The 17,868-nt window shown below is 44.0% G+C and overlaps 1 protein-coding gene across 1 annotated transcript in view; it reads left to right on the forward strand.

The window, feature by feature from the left end:
* The window catches only part of LOC138510644 (uncharacterized), a 130,184-nt gene that overhangs the window by 15,866 nt on the left and 96,450 nt on the right, over positions 1-17,868 (forward strand). The gene's annotated exons all lie outside the window — the stretch shown is intronic.

Raw genomic sequence — 17,868 nt, forward strand, 5'->3', positions numbered from 1 at the left:
TGTGTACCCAACGGATGTGTCGGGTCACCAATCAGATTGGCTAGTGTCAAGGTGGTTAGTATGGACTGTGTACCCAACGGATGTATTGGGTAACCAATCAGATTGTCTAGTGTCAAGGTGGGAGAGTATAGCCTGGGTACCCAACGGATGTGCCAGGTAACCAATCAGATTATCTGGTATCAAGGTGGGATAGTATGGACTGGGTACCCAGCGGATGTGTCCGGTCACTAATCAGTTTGTCTAGTGTCAAGGTGGATAGTATGGACAGGATAACCAATGGATATATCAGGTAACCAATCAGATTGTCTAATGTCAAGGTGGGATAGTATGGACTGTTTACCCAGCGGATGTGTCGGGTCACCAATCAGATTGTCTAGTGTTAAGGTGCATGATATGGACAGGATAACCAATCGATATATCAGGTAACCAATCAGATTGTCTAATGTCAAGGTGGGATAGTATGGACTGTGTACCCAGCGGATGTGTCGGGTCACCAATCAGATTGTCTAGTGTCAAGGTGGATAGTATGGACAGGATAAACAATGGATGTATCGGGTACCAATCAGATTGTCTAATGTCAAGGTGGGATAGTATGGACTGTGTACCCAACTGATGTGTCAGGTAACCAATCAGATTGTCTAGTATCTAGTTGGGATAGTATGGACTGTGTACCCAGTGGATGTGTCGGGTCACCAATCAGATTGTCTAGGGTTAAGGTGCATAATATGGACAGGATAACCAATGGATATATCAGGTAACCAATCAGATTGTCTAATGTCAAGGTGGGATAGTATGGACTGTGTACCCAGCGGATGTGTCGGGTCACCAATTAGATTGTCTAGTGTCAAGGTGGATAGTATGGACAGGATAAACAATGGATGTATCGGGTACCAATCAGATTGTCTAATGTCAAGGTGGGATAGTATGGACTGTGTACCCAATGGATGTGTCAGGTCACCAATAAGATTGGCTAGTGTCAAGGTGCATAGTATGGACTGTGTACCCAACTGATGTATTGGGTAACCAATCAGATTGGTTATTGTCAAGGTGTATAGTATGGCCTGTGCATCCAACGGACATGTCGGGTGACCAATCAGATTGTCTAGTGTCAAGGTGAGATAGTATAGACTGGGTACCCAACGGATGTGCCAGGTAACCAATCAGATTGTCTAGTATCAAGGTGGGATAGTATGGACTGGGTACCCAGCGGATGTGTCCGGTCACTAATCAGATTGTCTAGTGTCAAGGTGGATATTATGGACAGGATAACCAATGGATATATCAGGTAACCAATCAGATTGTCTAATGTCAAGGTAGGATAGTATGGACTGTGTACCCAGCGGATGTGTCGGGTCACCAATCAGATTGTCTAGTGTTAAGGTGCATAATATGGACAGGATAACCAATGGATATATCAGGTAACCAATCAGATTGTCTAATGTCAAGGTGGGATAGTATGGACTGTGTACCCAGCGGATGTGTCGGGTCACCAATCAGATTGTCTAGTGTCAAGGTGGATAGTATGGACAGGATAAACAATGGATGTATCGGATACCAATCAGATTGTCTAATGTCAAGGTGGGATAGTATGGACTGTGTACCCAACTGATGTGTCAGGTAACCAATCAGATTGTCTAGTATCTAGTTGGGATAGTATGGACTGTGTACCCAGTGGATGTGTCGGGTCACCAATTAGATTGTCTAGGGTTAAGGTGCATAATATGGACAGGATAACCAATGGATATATCAGGTAACCAATCAGATTGTCTAATGTCAAGGCGGGACAGTATGGACTGTGTACCCAGCGGATGTGTCGGGTCACCAATCAGATTGTCTAGTGTCAAGGTGGATAGTATGGACAGGATAAACAATGGATGTATCGGGTACCAATCAGATTGTCTAATGTCAAGGTGGGATAGTATGGACTGTGTACCCAATGGATGTGTCAGGTCACCAATAAGATTGGCTAGTGTCAAGGTGCATAGAATGGACTGTGTACCCAACTGATGTATTGGGTAACCAATCAGATTGGTTATTGTCAAGGTGGATAGTATGGCCTGTGTATCCAATGGACATGTCAGGTAACCAATCAGATTGTCTTGTGTCAAGGTGGGATAGTAAGGACTGTGTACCCAACGCATGTGCCAGGTAACCGAACAGATTGTCTAGTATCAAGGTGGGATAATATGGACTGTGTACCCAGCGGATGTGTCGGTTCACCAATCATATTGTCTAGTGTCAAGGGGGATAGTATGGACTGTGTCAGGTCACCAATAAGATTGGCTAGTGTCAAGGTGGATAGTATGGACTGTGTACCCAACTGATGTATCTGGTAACCAATCAGATTGTCTAATGTCAAGGTGGGATAGTATGGACTGTGTACCCAACGGATGTGTTGGGTCACCAATCAGATTGGCTAGTTTCAAGGTGGATAGTATGGACTGTTTACCTAACGGATGTATTGGGTAACCAATCAGATTGTCTAGTGTCAAGGTGGGATAGTATAGCCTGGGTACCCAACAGATGTGCCAGGTAACCAATCAGATGGTATAAAATCAAGGTGGGATAGTATGGACTGTGTACCCAGCGGATGTGTCGGATCACCAATCAGATTGTCTAGTGTCAAGGGGCATAGTATGGACAGGATAAACAATGGATGTATCGGGTAAGCAATCAGATTGTCTAATGTCAAGATGGGATAGTATGGACTGTGTACCCAACGGATGTGTCAGGTCACCAATCAGATTGCTTAGTGTCAAGGTGGATAGTATGGACTGTGTACCCAACGGATGTATTGGGTAACCAATCAGATTGTCTAGTGCCAAGGTGGAATAGTATAGCCTGGGTACCCAATGGATGTGCCAGGTAACCAATCAGATTGTCTAGTATTAAGGTCGGATAGTATGGACTGTGTACCCAGCGGATGTGTCGGGTCACCAATCAGATTGTTTAGTGTCAAGGTGGATAGTATGGACAGGATAACCAATGGATATATCGGGTAACCAATCATATTGTCTAATGTCAAGGTGGGAGAGTATGGACTGTGTACCCAGTGGATGTGTCGGGTCACCAATCAGATTGGCTATTGTCAAGGTGGATAATATGGCCTGTGTACCCAACGAACGGATGTGTTGGGTCACCAATCAGATTGTCTAGTGTAAAGGTGGATAGTATGGACAGGATAAACAATGGATGTATGGGGTAACCAATCAGATTGTCTAATATCATGGTGGGATAGTATGGACTGTGTACCCAACGGATGTGTCGTGTCAACAATCAGATTGGCTAGTGTCAAGGTGGATAGTATGGACTGTGTACCCAACGGATGTATTGGGTAACTAATCAGATTGTCTAGTGTCAAGGTGGGATAGTATAGCCTGGGTACCCAACGAATGTGCCAGGTAACCAATCAGATTGTCTAGTATCAAGGTGGGATAGTATGGACTGTGTACCCAGTAGATGTGTCGGGTCACCAATCAGATTGTCTAGTGTCAAGGTGGATAGTATGGACTGTGTACCTAACAAATTGATGTGTTTGGTCACTAATCAGCTTGTCTAGTGTCAAGGCGGAAAGTATGGATAGGATAAACAATGGATTTATCGAATAACCAATCAGATTGTCTAATGTAAAGATGGGATAGTATGGACTGTGTATCCAATGGATGTGTCAGGTCACCAATCGAGATTGGCTAGTGTCAAAGTATGGACTGTGTACCCAACTGATGTATTGGGTAACCAATCAGATTGGCTATTGTCAAGGTGGATAGTATGGCCTGTGTATCCAACGGATGTGTCGGATAACCAATCAGATTGTCTTGTGTGAAGGTGGGATAGTAAGGACTGTGTACCCAACGGATGTGATGGGTAACCAATCAGATCGTCTAGTGTCATGGTAGATAGGGTGGACTAGGTACCCAACTGATGTGTCGGGTGACCAATCAGATTGTCTAGTGTCAAGGTGGGATAGTATGGATTGTGTATCCAACGGATGTGTCAGGTCACCAATCGAGATTGGCTAGTGTCAAGGTGGATATTATGGACTGTGTACCCAACTAATGTATTGGGTAACCAATCAGATTGGCTATTGTCAAGGTGGATAGTATGGTCTGTGTATCCAACGGATGTGTCGGGTAACCAGTTAGATTGTCTAGTGTCAAAGTGGGATGGTATAGACTGGGTACCCAACGTATGTCTCCGGTAACCAATCAGATTGCCTTGTGTGAAGGTGGGATAGTAAGGACTGTGTACCCAACGGATTTGTTGGGTAACCAATCAGATTGTCTAGTGTCATGGTACATAGGGTGGACTGGGTACCCAACTGATGTGTCGGGTGACCAATCAGATTGTCTAGTGTCAAGGTGGGATAGTATGAACTGTGTACCCAACGGATGTGCCAGGTAACCGATCAGAATGTCTATATCAAGGTAGGATAGTATAGACTGAGTCCCCAACGGATGTGTCAGGTAACCAATCAGATTGTCTTGTGTCAAGGTGTTAAAGTAAGGACTGTGTACCCAACGGATGTGTTGGGTAACCAATCAGATTGTCTAGTGTCATGGTAGATAGGGTGGACTGGGTACCCAACTGATGTGTCGGGTGACCAATCAGATTGTCTAGTGCGAAGGTGGGATAGTATGAACTGTGTACCCAACAGATGTGTCGGGTAACCAATCAGATTGTCTAGTGTCAAGGTCAGATAGTATGGACTGCATACCCAATGGGTGTTTCGGGTAACCAATCAGATTGTCTAGTGTCAAGGTGGGTTAGTATGTGCTGTGTACTGAACGGTTGTGCCAGGTAACCAATCAGACAGTATGCACTGTGTACCCAACAGATGTGTCGGGTCACCGATCAGATTGTCTAATGTCAAGGTGGGATAGTATGGACTATGTACCCAACGGGTCTGTCAGTTAACCATTCAGATTGTCTAGTATCAAGGTGGGATACTTTAGACTGTGTACCCAACGGATGTGTCGGATCACCAATCAGATTGCCTAGTGTCAAGGAGGGATAGTATGGACTGTGTACCCATCTGATGTGTCAGGTAACCAATCAGATTGTCTAATATGAAGTTGGGATAGTATGGACTGTGTACCCAGCGGATGTGTCGGGTCACCAATCAGATTGTCTAGTGTCAAGGTGGATAGTATGGACAGGATAATCAATGGATATATTGGGTAACCAATCAGACTGTCTATTGTCAAGGTGGGATAGTATGGACTGTGTACCCAACGGATGGATGTGTCGGGTCACCAATCAGATTGTCTAGTGTCAAGGTGGATAGTATGGACAGGATAAACAATGGATGTATTGGGTAACCAATCAGATTGTCTAATGTCAAGGTTGGATAGTATGGACTGTGTACCCAACGGATGTGTCGGGTCACCAATCAGATTGTCTAGTGTCAAGGTGGACAGTACGGACAGGATAACCAATGGATATATTGGGTAACCAATCAGATTGTCTAATGTCAAGGTGGGATAGTATGGACTGTGTACCCAACGGATGGATGTGTCGGGTCACCAATCAGATTGTCTAGTGTCAAGGTGAGATAGTATGAACTGTGTACCAAACGGATGTGCCAGGTAACCGATCAGAATGTCTATATCAAGGTGGGATACTATGGACTGTGTACCCAGCGGATGTGTCGGGTCACCAATCAGATTGTCTAGTGTCAAGGTGGATAGTATGGACAGGATAGACAATGAATGTATCGGTTAACCAATGAGATTGTCTAATGTCAAGGTGGGATAGTATGGACTGTGTACCCAACGGATGTGTCGGGTCACCAGTCAGATTGGCCAGTGTCAAGGTGGATAGTATGGATTGTGTACCTAACGGATGTATTGGGTAACCAATCAGATTGTCTTGTGTCAAGGTGGGATAGTATAGCCTGGGTACCCAACGGATGTGCCAAGTAACCAATGAGATTGTCCAGTATGAAGGTGGGATAGTATGTACTGTGTACCCAGCGGATATGTCGGGTCACCAATCAGATTGTCTAGTGTCAAGGTGGATAGTATGGACAGGATAACCAATGGATATATTTTGTAACCAATCAGATTGTCTAATGTCAAGGTGGGATAGAATGGACTGTGTACCCAACTAACGGATGTGTCGGGTCACCAATCAGCTTGTCTAGTGTCAAGGTGGATAGTATGGATAGGATAAAAAATGGATTTATCGGGTAAGCAATCAGATTGTCTAATGTCAAGGAGGGATAGTATGGACTGTGTATCCAACGGATGTGTCAGGTCACCAATCAGATTGGCTAGTGTCAAGGTGGATAGTATGGACTGTGTACCCAATTGATGTATTGGATAACCAGTCAGATTGGCTATGGTCAAGGTGGATAGTATGGCCTGTGTATCCAACGGATGTGTCGGGTAACCAATCAGATTGTCTAGTGTCAAGGTGGGATAGTATAGACTGGGTACCCAATGGATGTGTCAGGTAACCAATCAGATTGTCTTGTGTCAAGGTGGGATAGTAAGGACTGTGTACCCAACGGATGTGTTGGGTAACCAATCAGATTGTCTAGTGTTATGGTAGATAGGGTGGACTGGGTACCCAACTGATGTGTCGGGTGACCAAACAGATTGTCTAGTCTCAAGGTGGGCTAGTATGAACTGTGTACCCAGCGAATGTGTCGGGTCACCAATCAGATTGTCTAGTGTCAAGGTGGATAGTATGGACAGGATAATCAATGGATGTATCGGGTACCAATCAGATTGTCTAATGTCAAGGTGGGATAGTATGGACTGGGTACCCAATGGATGTGTCGGGTCAACAATCAGATTGGCTAGTGTCAAGGTGGATAGTATGGACTGTGTACCCAACGGATGTATTGGGTAACCAATCAGATTGTCTCGTGTCAAGGTGGGATAGTATAGTGTGGGGACCCAACGAATGTGCCAGGTAACCAATCAGATTGTCTAGTATCAAGGTGGGATAGTATGGACTGTGTACCCAGTAGATGTGTCGGGTCACTAATCAGCTTGTCTAGTGTCAAGGCGGAAAGTATGGATAGGATAAACAATGGATTTATCGAATAACCAATCAGATTGTCTAATGTCAAGATGGGATAGTATGGACTGTGTATCCAATGGATGTGTCAGGTCACCAATCGAGATTGGCTAGTGTCAAAGTATGGACTGTGTACCCAACTGATGTATTGGGTAACCAATCAGATTGGCTATTGTCAAGGTGGATAGTATGGCCTGTGTATCCAACGGATGTGTCGGATAACCAATCAGATTGTCTTGTGTGAAGGTGGGTTAGTAAGGACTGTGTACCCAACGGATGTGATGGGTAACCAATCAGATCGTCTAGTGTCATGGTAGATAGGGTGGACTAGGTACCCAACTGATGTGTCGGGTGACCAATCAGATTGTCTAGTGTCAAGGTGGGATAGTATGGATTGTGTATCCAACGGATGTGTCAGGTCACCAATCGAGATTGGCTAGTGTCAAGGTGGATATTATGGACTGTGTACCCAACTAATGTATTGGGTAACCAATCAGATTGGCTATTGTCAAGGTGGATAGTATGGTCTGTGTATCCAACGGATGTGTCGGGTAACCAATCAGATTGTCTTGTGTCAAGGTGGGACAGTAAGGACTGTGTACCCAACGGGTGTGTTGGGTAACCAATCATATTGTCTAGTGTCATGGTAGATAGGGTGGACTGGGTACCCAACTGATGTGTCGGGTGACCAATCAGATTGTCTAGTGTCAAGGTGGGATAGTATGAACTGTGCACCCAACGGATGTGTCGGGTAACCAATCAGATTGTCTAGTATAAAGGTCAGATAGTATGGACTGCATACCCAATGGGTGTTTCGGTTAGTATGTACTGTGTACTAAACGGATGTGCCAGGTAACCAATCAGATTTTCTAATGTCAAGGTGGGATAGTATGGACTATGTACCCAACGGGTGTATCAGCTAACCATTCAGATTGTCTAGTATCAAGGTGGGATAGTTAAGACTGTGTACCCAACGGATGTGTCGGGTCACCAATCAGATTGTCTAGTGTCAAGTTGGATAGTATGGACAGGATAAACAATGGATGTATCGGGTAACCAATCAGATTGTCTAATGTCAAGATGGGATAATATGGACTGTGTACCCAACGGATGTGTCGGGTCACCAATCAGATTGGCTAGTGTCAAGGTGGATAGTATGGACTGTGTACCCAACGGATGTATTGGGTAACCAATCAGATTGTCTAGTGTCAAGGTGGGATAGTATAGCCTGGGTACCCAACGGATGTGCCAGGTAACCAATCAGATTGTCTAGTATCAAGGTGGGATAGTATGGACTGGGTACCCAGCGGATGTGTCCGGTCACTAATCAGATTGTCTAGTGTCAAGGTGGATAGTATGGACAGGATAACCAATGGATATATCGGGTAAACAATCAGATTGTCTAATGTCAAGGTGGGATAGTATGGATAGTGTACCCAACGAACAAATGTGTTGGGTCACCAATCAGATTGTCTAGAGTCAAGGTGGATAGTATGGACAGGATAAACAATTGATGTATCAGGTTACCAATCAGATTGTCTAATGTCAAGGTGGGATAGTATGTTTATTTTATTTTATTTATTTATTTGTATAGCCCTGCAGCCCACAGGCATCAGAGCGCTTTCCATAAAGACAGGGACGTAGTGACGGGACAACAATTAAGTGTGTGTGGATCATTTTACATGGTGCTCAGATTTGAATGTGATTATTTAAATAGGAAGGTTTTAAGTTTCTTTTAAAAGCATTTCAGATTCGATTCGGTTCTTAAAATCTCTGGTAGTGTGTTCCATTTCGCTATAGCTTTGGTGTGGAAAGCCCTGCCTAAGCCATTTAATTTTTTTGATGGCTTGGTCTCTAAGAGACCTTTGTTCATGGATCTGAGATTTCGGGTTGGTTCGTATCTCTTTAATTGCTTTTGGAGGTATTTAGGCCATTTCCATTTGTGAAGCGGTGAACCAACATCAAGGATTTGAATGTAATTCGTTCCTCTATTGCTAGGCAGTGCAAGTCCCTCCTTTCTCCTGTGATGTGTTCTCTTTTAGTTTTGTCGCTGATGATTCTGAGTGTGTTGTTCTGGATCACCTGGCATTGATTTATGCATTTTTTACTGGCTCCTAGCATTAGGGCATTTCCCTCGTCTAATCTTGAGAGAATAGTGGCTATAGCTATGGTTGTACTGTTTTTCTTATTTAATAGAGGTTTGATTTTCTTCAGTAACTTTTGGTAGCATTGGCAGTTTCTTTTTAGGAATGCTACCTGGGCTTCTGCTCCAAGTGATGCCTGCATATAGATTCCTAGTGTTTTCACTTTTTCCGACACTTTAATTGGTGTTTCCTTGATGTTGAAAGTGGAGTAAACTGGACTGAGTTTTTTCCTGGCATGTGTTGAGCCGAACATCATAAGCTCAGTTTTGGTGTTGTTAAGACACATCCAGTTAGCCTTCATCCAGGCTTCGATGGTGTTGTAGATGAATGATATTTTTGTGCTATCTTGGTTATAATATCCACTGAGTTTGATCACCAACTGTGTGGCGTCAGCAAAGTTTGTGAAGAATATGCCTAGTTGGGTTAGCAATGTGCATAGGCACATAGTTACAAATTAAACAGAAGTGGAGAGAAGCTAGCTCCTTGTGGGACGCCGCAATCCACCGGTTTAGTTGTAGATGCATGGTTTCCCCAGATTATTTTAGATTGTTTATCTTGGAGGAAAGAAGATATCCAATCAATGGCTCCCTGGGAGCAGATTCCGACTTAGTCTAGGGCCTCTCAGAGCTTCCGGTGATCCAGCAAATCGAAAGCTGCCGAGAAGTCCAGTAAAATTAGCAATCCTGCTTTACCCTTGTCCATGAGTCCCAGCATTTCTGTCTGTAGATGCAATAGGGTGGATTCAGTCCTGACGCTTTCCTGAATCCTGACTGCTGTGGGTGGAGGAGATTATTGCTGTCTACGTACTCTTGTAGTTGTTCAGTGGCAATATTGTCTAATTTCAGTAGGAAATTACATTTGGTGATGGGTCGAAGATTTGATGGGTCTTGTTGATTTAGTTCAGTTTTTTTGGGCAGTGGTGTGACTGTGACTGTTTTTATTGTCGTTGGTACAATGTGGTCTCTAAAGGAGGCATTAACCATTCGTGTAAGGAATGGAATTAATATTTCTGGGTTATCGAGTATCAGTTTTGGTGGTAGTATGTTTTCTGTGCATGATGTGCAGTTTGTTTTAGAGAGAATTTTCCTCATGATGTCCTTGGTTATAGGTGTGAACTGAAATTTAGGAGCGTGAGTTTTTTGAGTTTCTTCTCTGATATGGTTGGGTTGAGGAGATGGCCTGATTATTTAGCACTTTGTTATAGTCTCTCTAGCTTTGAGTATTTTGTTTTGAAATGCTATTTGTACATTTTCGCAATCTGTCTTGGTGGGTTGGAATGGTGGGGTAAGGGCTTTGGGTTTCTCTATGGATTTCAAAATTTGTAAATGTTTACCTGTGGAGTTTGTGGCCGGGTTGATTTGTTCATTATAGTGATTTTTTTTAATGTGGTCAGCAAATTCTTGTATTTCATGTGTGCATTCTTCCAGTTGGTTTTATTTGCTTCTGTGGGGTCTTTTAACCATTTCCTTTCAAGTTTTCTTTTTTCTTGTTTAAGGGCAATGGATTCTTCATTGAACCATTTTTGATGGTTTATGTTGGGTCTGGCCTGTTTAACTTTTGAGGGAGCATGCGTTTCTAGGAATTCCTGAAAATGTTTGTTATAGGTTTGTATGATCTTATCACATGAGTCGCTATCATTTGAAGTGCTCATGATGTGCTGAATTCTTTGAGTGAATATAGCTGTGGTCATTTTCTTTAGGTTCCTCCCTTGCACTTTGTTTGGGCTGTTTATGGGTCTGTCAATTGTGTGTTTTGGTGTGAGTATGGTTTCAATTTTGTAGTGGTCGGACCAAATACATGGGTGTGTTACTGGAACTGTTGTCTCAACTTTGTGGCTAATTATCCAATCAAGTTGGTTTCCTGAGATAGAGGAGGGCTCATTGTTTATTATAGAATAGGAGCAGTTGAGTAGGTCTTCTTCTACATGTATGGCTCCTGAGTCTTTGGTGTTTCCTCACCATTTATTAAGGTCACTGAGGAGTATAGTGCATACATTTGGTGATTTGAGATTGTTTAGTAGTAGTGTGATTTCATTTGTGTACTGTGGACTGGATCCCAACGGATGTGTCAGGTCACCAATCATATTGGCTAGTGTCACGGTGGATAGTATGGACTATGTACCCAACGGATGTATTGGGTAACCAATCAGATTGTCTAGTGTCAAGGTGGATAGTATGGACAGGATAAACAATGGATGTATCGGGTAACCAATCAGATTGTCTAGTGTCAAGGAGGGATAAGATGGACTGTGTACCCAACGGATTTGTCGGGTCACCAATCAGATTTTCTAGTGTCAAGGTGGATAGTATGGACAGGATAACCAATGCATGAATTGGTAACCAATCATATTTTCTAGGTTCAAGGTGGGATAGTATGGACTGTGTACCCAACGGATGTGTCGGGTAACAAATCAGATTGTCTAGTGTCAAGGTGGATAGTATGGACCTGATACCCAATGGATATGTCAGGTAACCAATCAGATTGGCTAGTGTCAAGGTGAGATAGTATGGGCTGGATATCCAACGGATGCGTTAGGTAACCAATCTCCGGCCATGAAAAGCAGCACATAGAGCAGAAGTCGCACTGTCGGCAAGTGAGTTTAGGGGAGGTCAAAGGGCTGGGATAAACCTGGATTGATTTACAACAGTGGATTTGCAATTCTCCATCAATAAATATATTTCAAGATTTCTAAGGACGGTCCAGATGAACTGATGTAGTTACAAAAGCCGGGGTTTAGAAGGATAGGTGAACCTGTTTAGGGACAGAAGTCGAGCTAGCAAATTGACCCGCATGGCATTGTGTGTCCTTATTGATAAGTGTGGAGAAATGAAAACAGGCACACCCTAGGCATGTGTTGGGCATGCCCACAACTGTTGCAGGCCAGCCATCACAGACCATATCACCAAATTTCAAGGTCGAAGTAGAAACCTACCATCATGTAAGGTGTACATGCCAGCAATTTACAGGAATGTCTGCACATTTGTCTAATTATGAAGAAAGAAGAAAATCAGATTATTAACAGAATTATGCGGAACCGTGACAAATTACAAGGAAATGAAGTACACCAATAGCACTTCAGAGATAAACCATAAATAGCAATCCCAGATAGCTCTACTGTCTGCCAGCCAACTCCCGGATCTATCTTCCCACACACTAATACAACATACAACCACAAAAGTGCACTAGCACACCCATGGCCTGTTTATATGATCATTAGAAAATCCTGAAACTCTTTGATTAACCCAAGTGTTGTCTAGATTACACCTTATCACTGACACATTCTCATCAGGTTCAGCACAACCACTTTTTCTTTGATTCCTTACTTCTCACACCTATAGACTGGTTCAAACTGATCAGTCAGGCTCTCCTCACATCACTCGATTCCTGTTCTCGATTCCTTAATTCTGAAACCTATGGGCTGGTTCAAAGTGATCCCATGGAAAAGGCCGAACTAACAGCATGCTCACTCAGTCAGACTCTCCTTACATCACTCAGTCGGACTACACTGCTGACAAATTCTCATCTGGTTCAACACAATCCCCCCTGTTCTCGATTCCTCACTTCTCAAACCAATGGTTGGTTAAAACTGATCCCATGGAAAGGGCCAAACTAACAGCATAACCACTTGGTCAGACTCCCTCCATTCGTATCCATCTCTGCACACAGCGGATCCAAGAATTCCATGCTTTTCACAACAGCATACATTGAATCCTAGGAGATTGCTGCCATGCATATGTTGGTGATTGTGAAGATGGCAGCCACCATCGCCCCATAAATTGCAATGGATTATGGAAGCTATATAAAGGTACAGGGTGGATTCAAATCATCTCTATCTACAGGAATCGAAATGGCTATTCCTTCCTCATAAGGAGTGTTTGCACTGTTCATGGGATCCCTCCCCTCTGTGAGAACACTGTATGCCGGAAGGCATGAGAGTATGAAGAAGCCATGGAAAACCACACCCACCTGTTTAGCACAGATTTGTATACCTTTTCTCATGCATGTCCTCAGTTTTATGGCATCAAACCCTAGTCTTTCAACTACATGTAATTATCACTTCCACTTATATCTTCTTTTTCCTGTATGAGTTTCTTTCTAGTTGAACATTTATTAACATGACTCAGATTTCACTGTCTTTCATCCAATACACTTGTAGATTATCTATTAACTCAGAAAAAAGAGACAACACTTTTTCACAACAAATCTCATCAATCTCTTGGAGGAACATCACTGTCAGCAACCCATTTACTATATCCAGGTTCTGTGCACAAGCTTTGCCTTGCATTTTATAATTCTCTTCAACCACCTCTCACAATATTATACGGCCTCTTCAATCATGCAAGCAATTACATTGCAAAAGGCCTTCTTCCATGTAGCATTTCAAATAGTATCACTAATGAAATGCAGGATGAAAGGTGGCTCTTCCTGCATAGCCCATAACAGTCCCCTGCAGCCAAAAGGATACACTCCTTTACGTTACAGTTTGTCCTTTCCTTCTATCCATTATTATGAGGGTGGTGAAATGGCGCACAACATTTACCTTTCAAAGAATCCTTGAGTATTATCTACAAAATGCACTCTTTTATTGAATATAAATTTAATGCATAACTAATTGGCAGGAAAAAGTGTGCTCTATCTATATTTAAATCAAGTCTTTAATGAGCCCACACATGTTAACTGAAGCCATGCAGAAATAATCTACGAGGATCACTGCACAATCTTTGTTTCCTTGGAAGAATAGGGATGACAAAACATCTTTAGACTTCTCTGTGAAACCGAGAGTCAAAACCACATCTTTCTAGGGGCAATATTACACATTATAACAAAGACACTTATTATGGCCCTTAACAGCTGGAGGAATCCTGTACAAAACTCTGTCTAAAGAACTGATGTTATTATGCTTTTTGTGCTTGTTTCTATCAACAGAATAATTGCCCATTATGAACATGCCAATTCGTTGCCACAGTGTGTCTGGAATCTCGTTATTGAACTCTTGTTTGCCACAATCCGCTTCTCCTTTTGCCAATCATCTCCCAGGCATTCAGTGTTCTCCCCTATGGTTAGAGGCACATAGTAAGTGGGAGAGAAGCATAAAATAGGGCTACGGTACACGTAAGATACACAAATCCCCCACTGTAGGTCTGCATTTTCACCTGTTCATCTGGAGGTATTTGTATGATAATTTACTTATAAATCCATTGTGTGTGGAAAGTTAGGAATTTATTGGGGTCCCAGAAAATGTCCCCAGCAGTGGAATGGAATATCTTTGGTATATAAAATCCACTCTGCATTCAATAATTATTCACTGGAATTATTCATCTTTTCAAAAAAGACTAAAAAATCTTCTTTCTTCCCCCTATTTGAAGCATTCAAAGCTAGTTCCTTAGTTAAGCCGCCTTTGGATGTTTTAAGTCCATAAAAAGCCAAAGAAAAACTTCCTAAAATGGGAGCCAGGAAATCAAAGACTTCTATGGATTGCAACATTTTTAAAATATGACTTCCAGTCCACCATTCTCTGTTCCCAGATTGGGACTTTTAATAATGGAGCGGCTACAATGTCTTCCATTTTTTGCAGACTTGACAAACAGAAGGTAGGAGAATTCTTCTGGTCTTTTTTAACCTTGCCATTGACGTCCATTTTATTTTGTCAATGGAAGTCATCTAGTCCAAAATGTTAACCATGCAATTAATTTGACTTCCAAAAACATGGAATGACTTCCAATTTTCAGGCTCTCCCTGCTCCAGCCTGCCCCAGAGTTGCTACTTCTCCAAAGACCCACACCCCCTCCTCATATGTTGCTTGCCCTGCATGCATGCTAGGATTACATCTGTGGGATTTGGGTGTGAACAGTCTCTTCCTGGGTGGCCCCTCTTCATCCTCTTCATTCGGCCCCGTGTAAAGAGGCTTAATGAAGGAATGTATGCGGCAGAGACCAGCAGCACTGTGCAAGTCTAAAGCAGTAATGTAGTGAGACTTCTCGCATAGGTATCTGCGCTTGTCAGACCCTGCTCCCCATTGCTAAACTCAGTGTGGTAGCACTCTCCATGAGGTTGCTCTAGAAGACAGGGTGTCTTGGTGTCTTTATGTGGATAGCCCCCGACTTCCATGCATGGCATGGTGGAAGCAGTTAGGGGATCCTCCTATTAATGCCTCAGGGTCAAGCATCGCCCTTACCACTCGCAATATCACAATCGATATTGAGGTTCAGGCAGGGGTCTTTGTCACAGTACCCATGTTGCATCCCAATGCACTAAAGTGAATTGGAAGCTATAGTGCTATTCTCTAACGGATCCCCAAAATCACCATATTGTGTAAAGGTGTGGGCTCCCTCCCTGCAGTCTCTGTCCTTCTCTGAATACTTTATTCCATACCCTCAGTGGCCAATGTGGGCCAGGGGAGGGAGTATCCCGATACCTGCCGCCACTCAGATTATCAGAGAGTGTGCAGGTGAATCCCCTCCCAACCCATCCTTATCTGGTGTGACAGAGGCGGTGCGGCTCCACGGGAATGGAGGGGCTGCACCATGCAAACTGGCTTGGCACAGTGGCAGCCCGCATGGTGCCGAGCATGGAGGTGGCGTATAGGTCTCCTCATCGAGACGGCGGATCCAAAGTGCAGATGGGTTCCGCTGGGGGGAAGACACCAGAGCATCGGCACATGACAGCATTGTCTGTAGGAAGTGAGCGGGGCTCCTGCAGCCTGAACCCACAGGAGCCCACGCGCAGTGGAGAAGCCACCGACTCACGAACCCACTAGGAATTAATAATAAAGAAAGAAGGACTCCAAGGAAGCCTGGACAACTGTGAGCAGCAGTTAGGGGAAGCTGGCCAATACTAGGGGGGAGGGTTATTTAAAATGTCGCTTGGAAGGGTGTAGTGTGGGTTTAGTATGGTTAAGTCAGGAGGAGAATGACCAAGAGACCATTATCATGGGGATACCAGTCTAGAAGGGAAAGGTATGGTTGGCCGTGCATGGTGAGAGGCTCAGACCACGTGAGTGAAAACACCTTCCCTAACTCCCCTAGAACACAAAGCAGGGTTAGGTAAGGGAGAGCGTAGAAAATCCTGAGGGAGCCAGCTAGCCGTCACCTCAGGGAAGACATCTTAAGTATAACATCAAGCTCCAAGGCAGTAGGAGTTACTGTGCCCTAGAACTAATCACGGATTGGGATGGCTGGGTCAGGGCAGTCATACCCCAGAGGAGAAAATCTAGAAGAGGGATGGCCATTGAGTTGAATTCCCCAAGACCCCGGTCGGTCCTCAAAACGCACACTACATTAGCCAAGCCCAACCTGTCTGTGTCAGTCACAAATAAATACCTTTAAACCCAACTACAGGAGTCAGATTGGTCTTTTTAGGTGATACCCCGTCACACTGAGTTCAACCTTCCCCAAACTATATCAAAAACCTCTTATGCAACCCCCCCTCATAGTCCCAAACCAAGTTGCTTAGTTTATACTGTTTGGATAACCTACATCGTACCACATAACACTTCTCGCATGAGGCACATACACATGTAATCATGGTAATGCCATGATCTCTACTTTCACTTGAATCTGCTCCTGGATGGGGGTGAGGGAGGGTGGGGAGAGCTTGTTCCTCCACTGTCTGCAATCTCTGGGAAAATAGAGAGCTACAGAGCCCAACAGACCCAACTCAAGTGTCCAAATAAGAGCCATGTTTGATCTGCAGGACCTTTACTGCCCTGCAGGTCCCCTATCAGCACAGCACTGACCGACCCCTAATTACTGAATACGGTCTGGTCACTATTCCTCTATGAACTGGGGAACACATTTCCATGTTTCTCCCTAAGTCTCGGTTTTCGTCATGGCTCATCACTGCCAGCCTTGCCATAACCCTATCTCTCCCACATGGTGTTCCAGACATGCCAGTCATATTGCTGCCTCATACATGCATCTCCACTCCCATGCATGGGTGATGTTATGGCTGCTGACCTATCTCTAGTTAAAGTTCTCTACCCTCTCCATGTAACGCGATGGCTCTATGCATGGGGGGTGAGGCGGCCTGGGACCTTCTCTTTCAGTCAGTAGTGGCGCGCGGCCCGCCAGACACTACTGACTGAAAGAGAAGGTCCCAGGCCGCCTCACCCTCCGTGCATAGAGCCATCGCGTTACATTGAGAGGGTAGATAACTTTAACTAGAGCAGACAACGCTGCATGTTAAACTCAGAAGGCACACAGGCTGGTGCCTTCGATTATAGCCCTGAGGAATGTGGCTTATCAACAATGCACCACAGAAACCGGTCGGCTTAAGAACATCCTGAACTAGTGCTAAACACAACACGCACAGTTGCAGCTTGTTCCTAGTAGGGATTCCACACTAAAACGAATTGGGATCCAGTATTCTAAAGAAACCTCAAGAGAGGAACTCACCGAATAACTTTTCTTCACAAAAACCTGCACCTGCTCAACAGAGAAAACCCATTAAAGATACAGTTTTTTCATCTGAATAGCAGCAGACACATGCCTAGCTCTTGGTGGACTAGCATGTGCCTTTTAGCACGACACAGTGCATCCACACGAGTTTGAAAGCAAGGCCAGAGATGCTGGCTCCTCCTAAATTACATCATCAAGCAAGCTGTGTGTTCTTTCAAGTGTGACTATTGAATTGGGCAACCCGCAGTTGGCAATCCCTAAACAGTCCTTTGTGTTATGTATGGTTGCTGACCTCCCAATTC

Source organism: Ambystoma mexicanum, chromosome 6p, assembly GCF_040938575.1.
Source record: "Ambystoma mexicanum isolate Mex_15411 chromosome 6p, UKY_AmexF1_1, whole genome shotgun sequence".
Lineage (NCBI taxonomy): Eukaryota > Metazoa > Chordata > Amphibia > Caudata > Ambystomatidae > Ambystoma > Ambystoma mexicanum.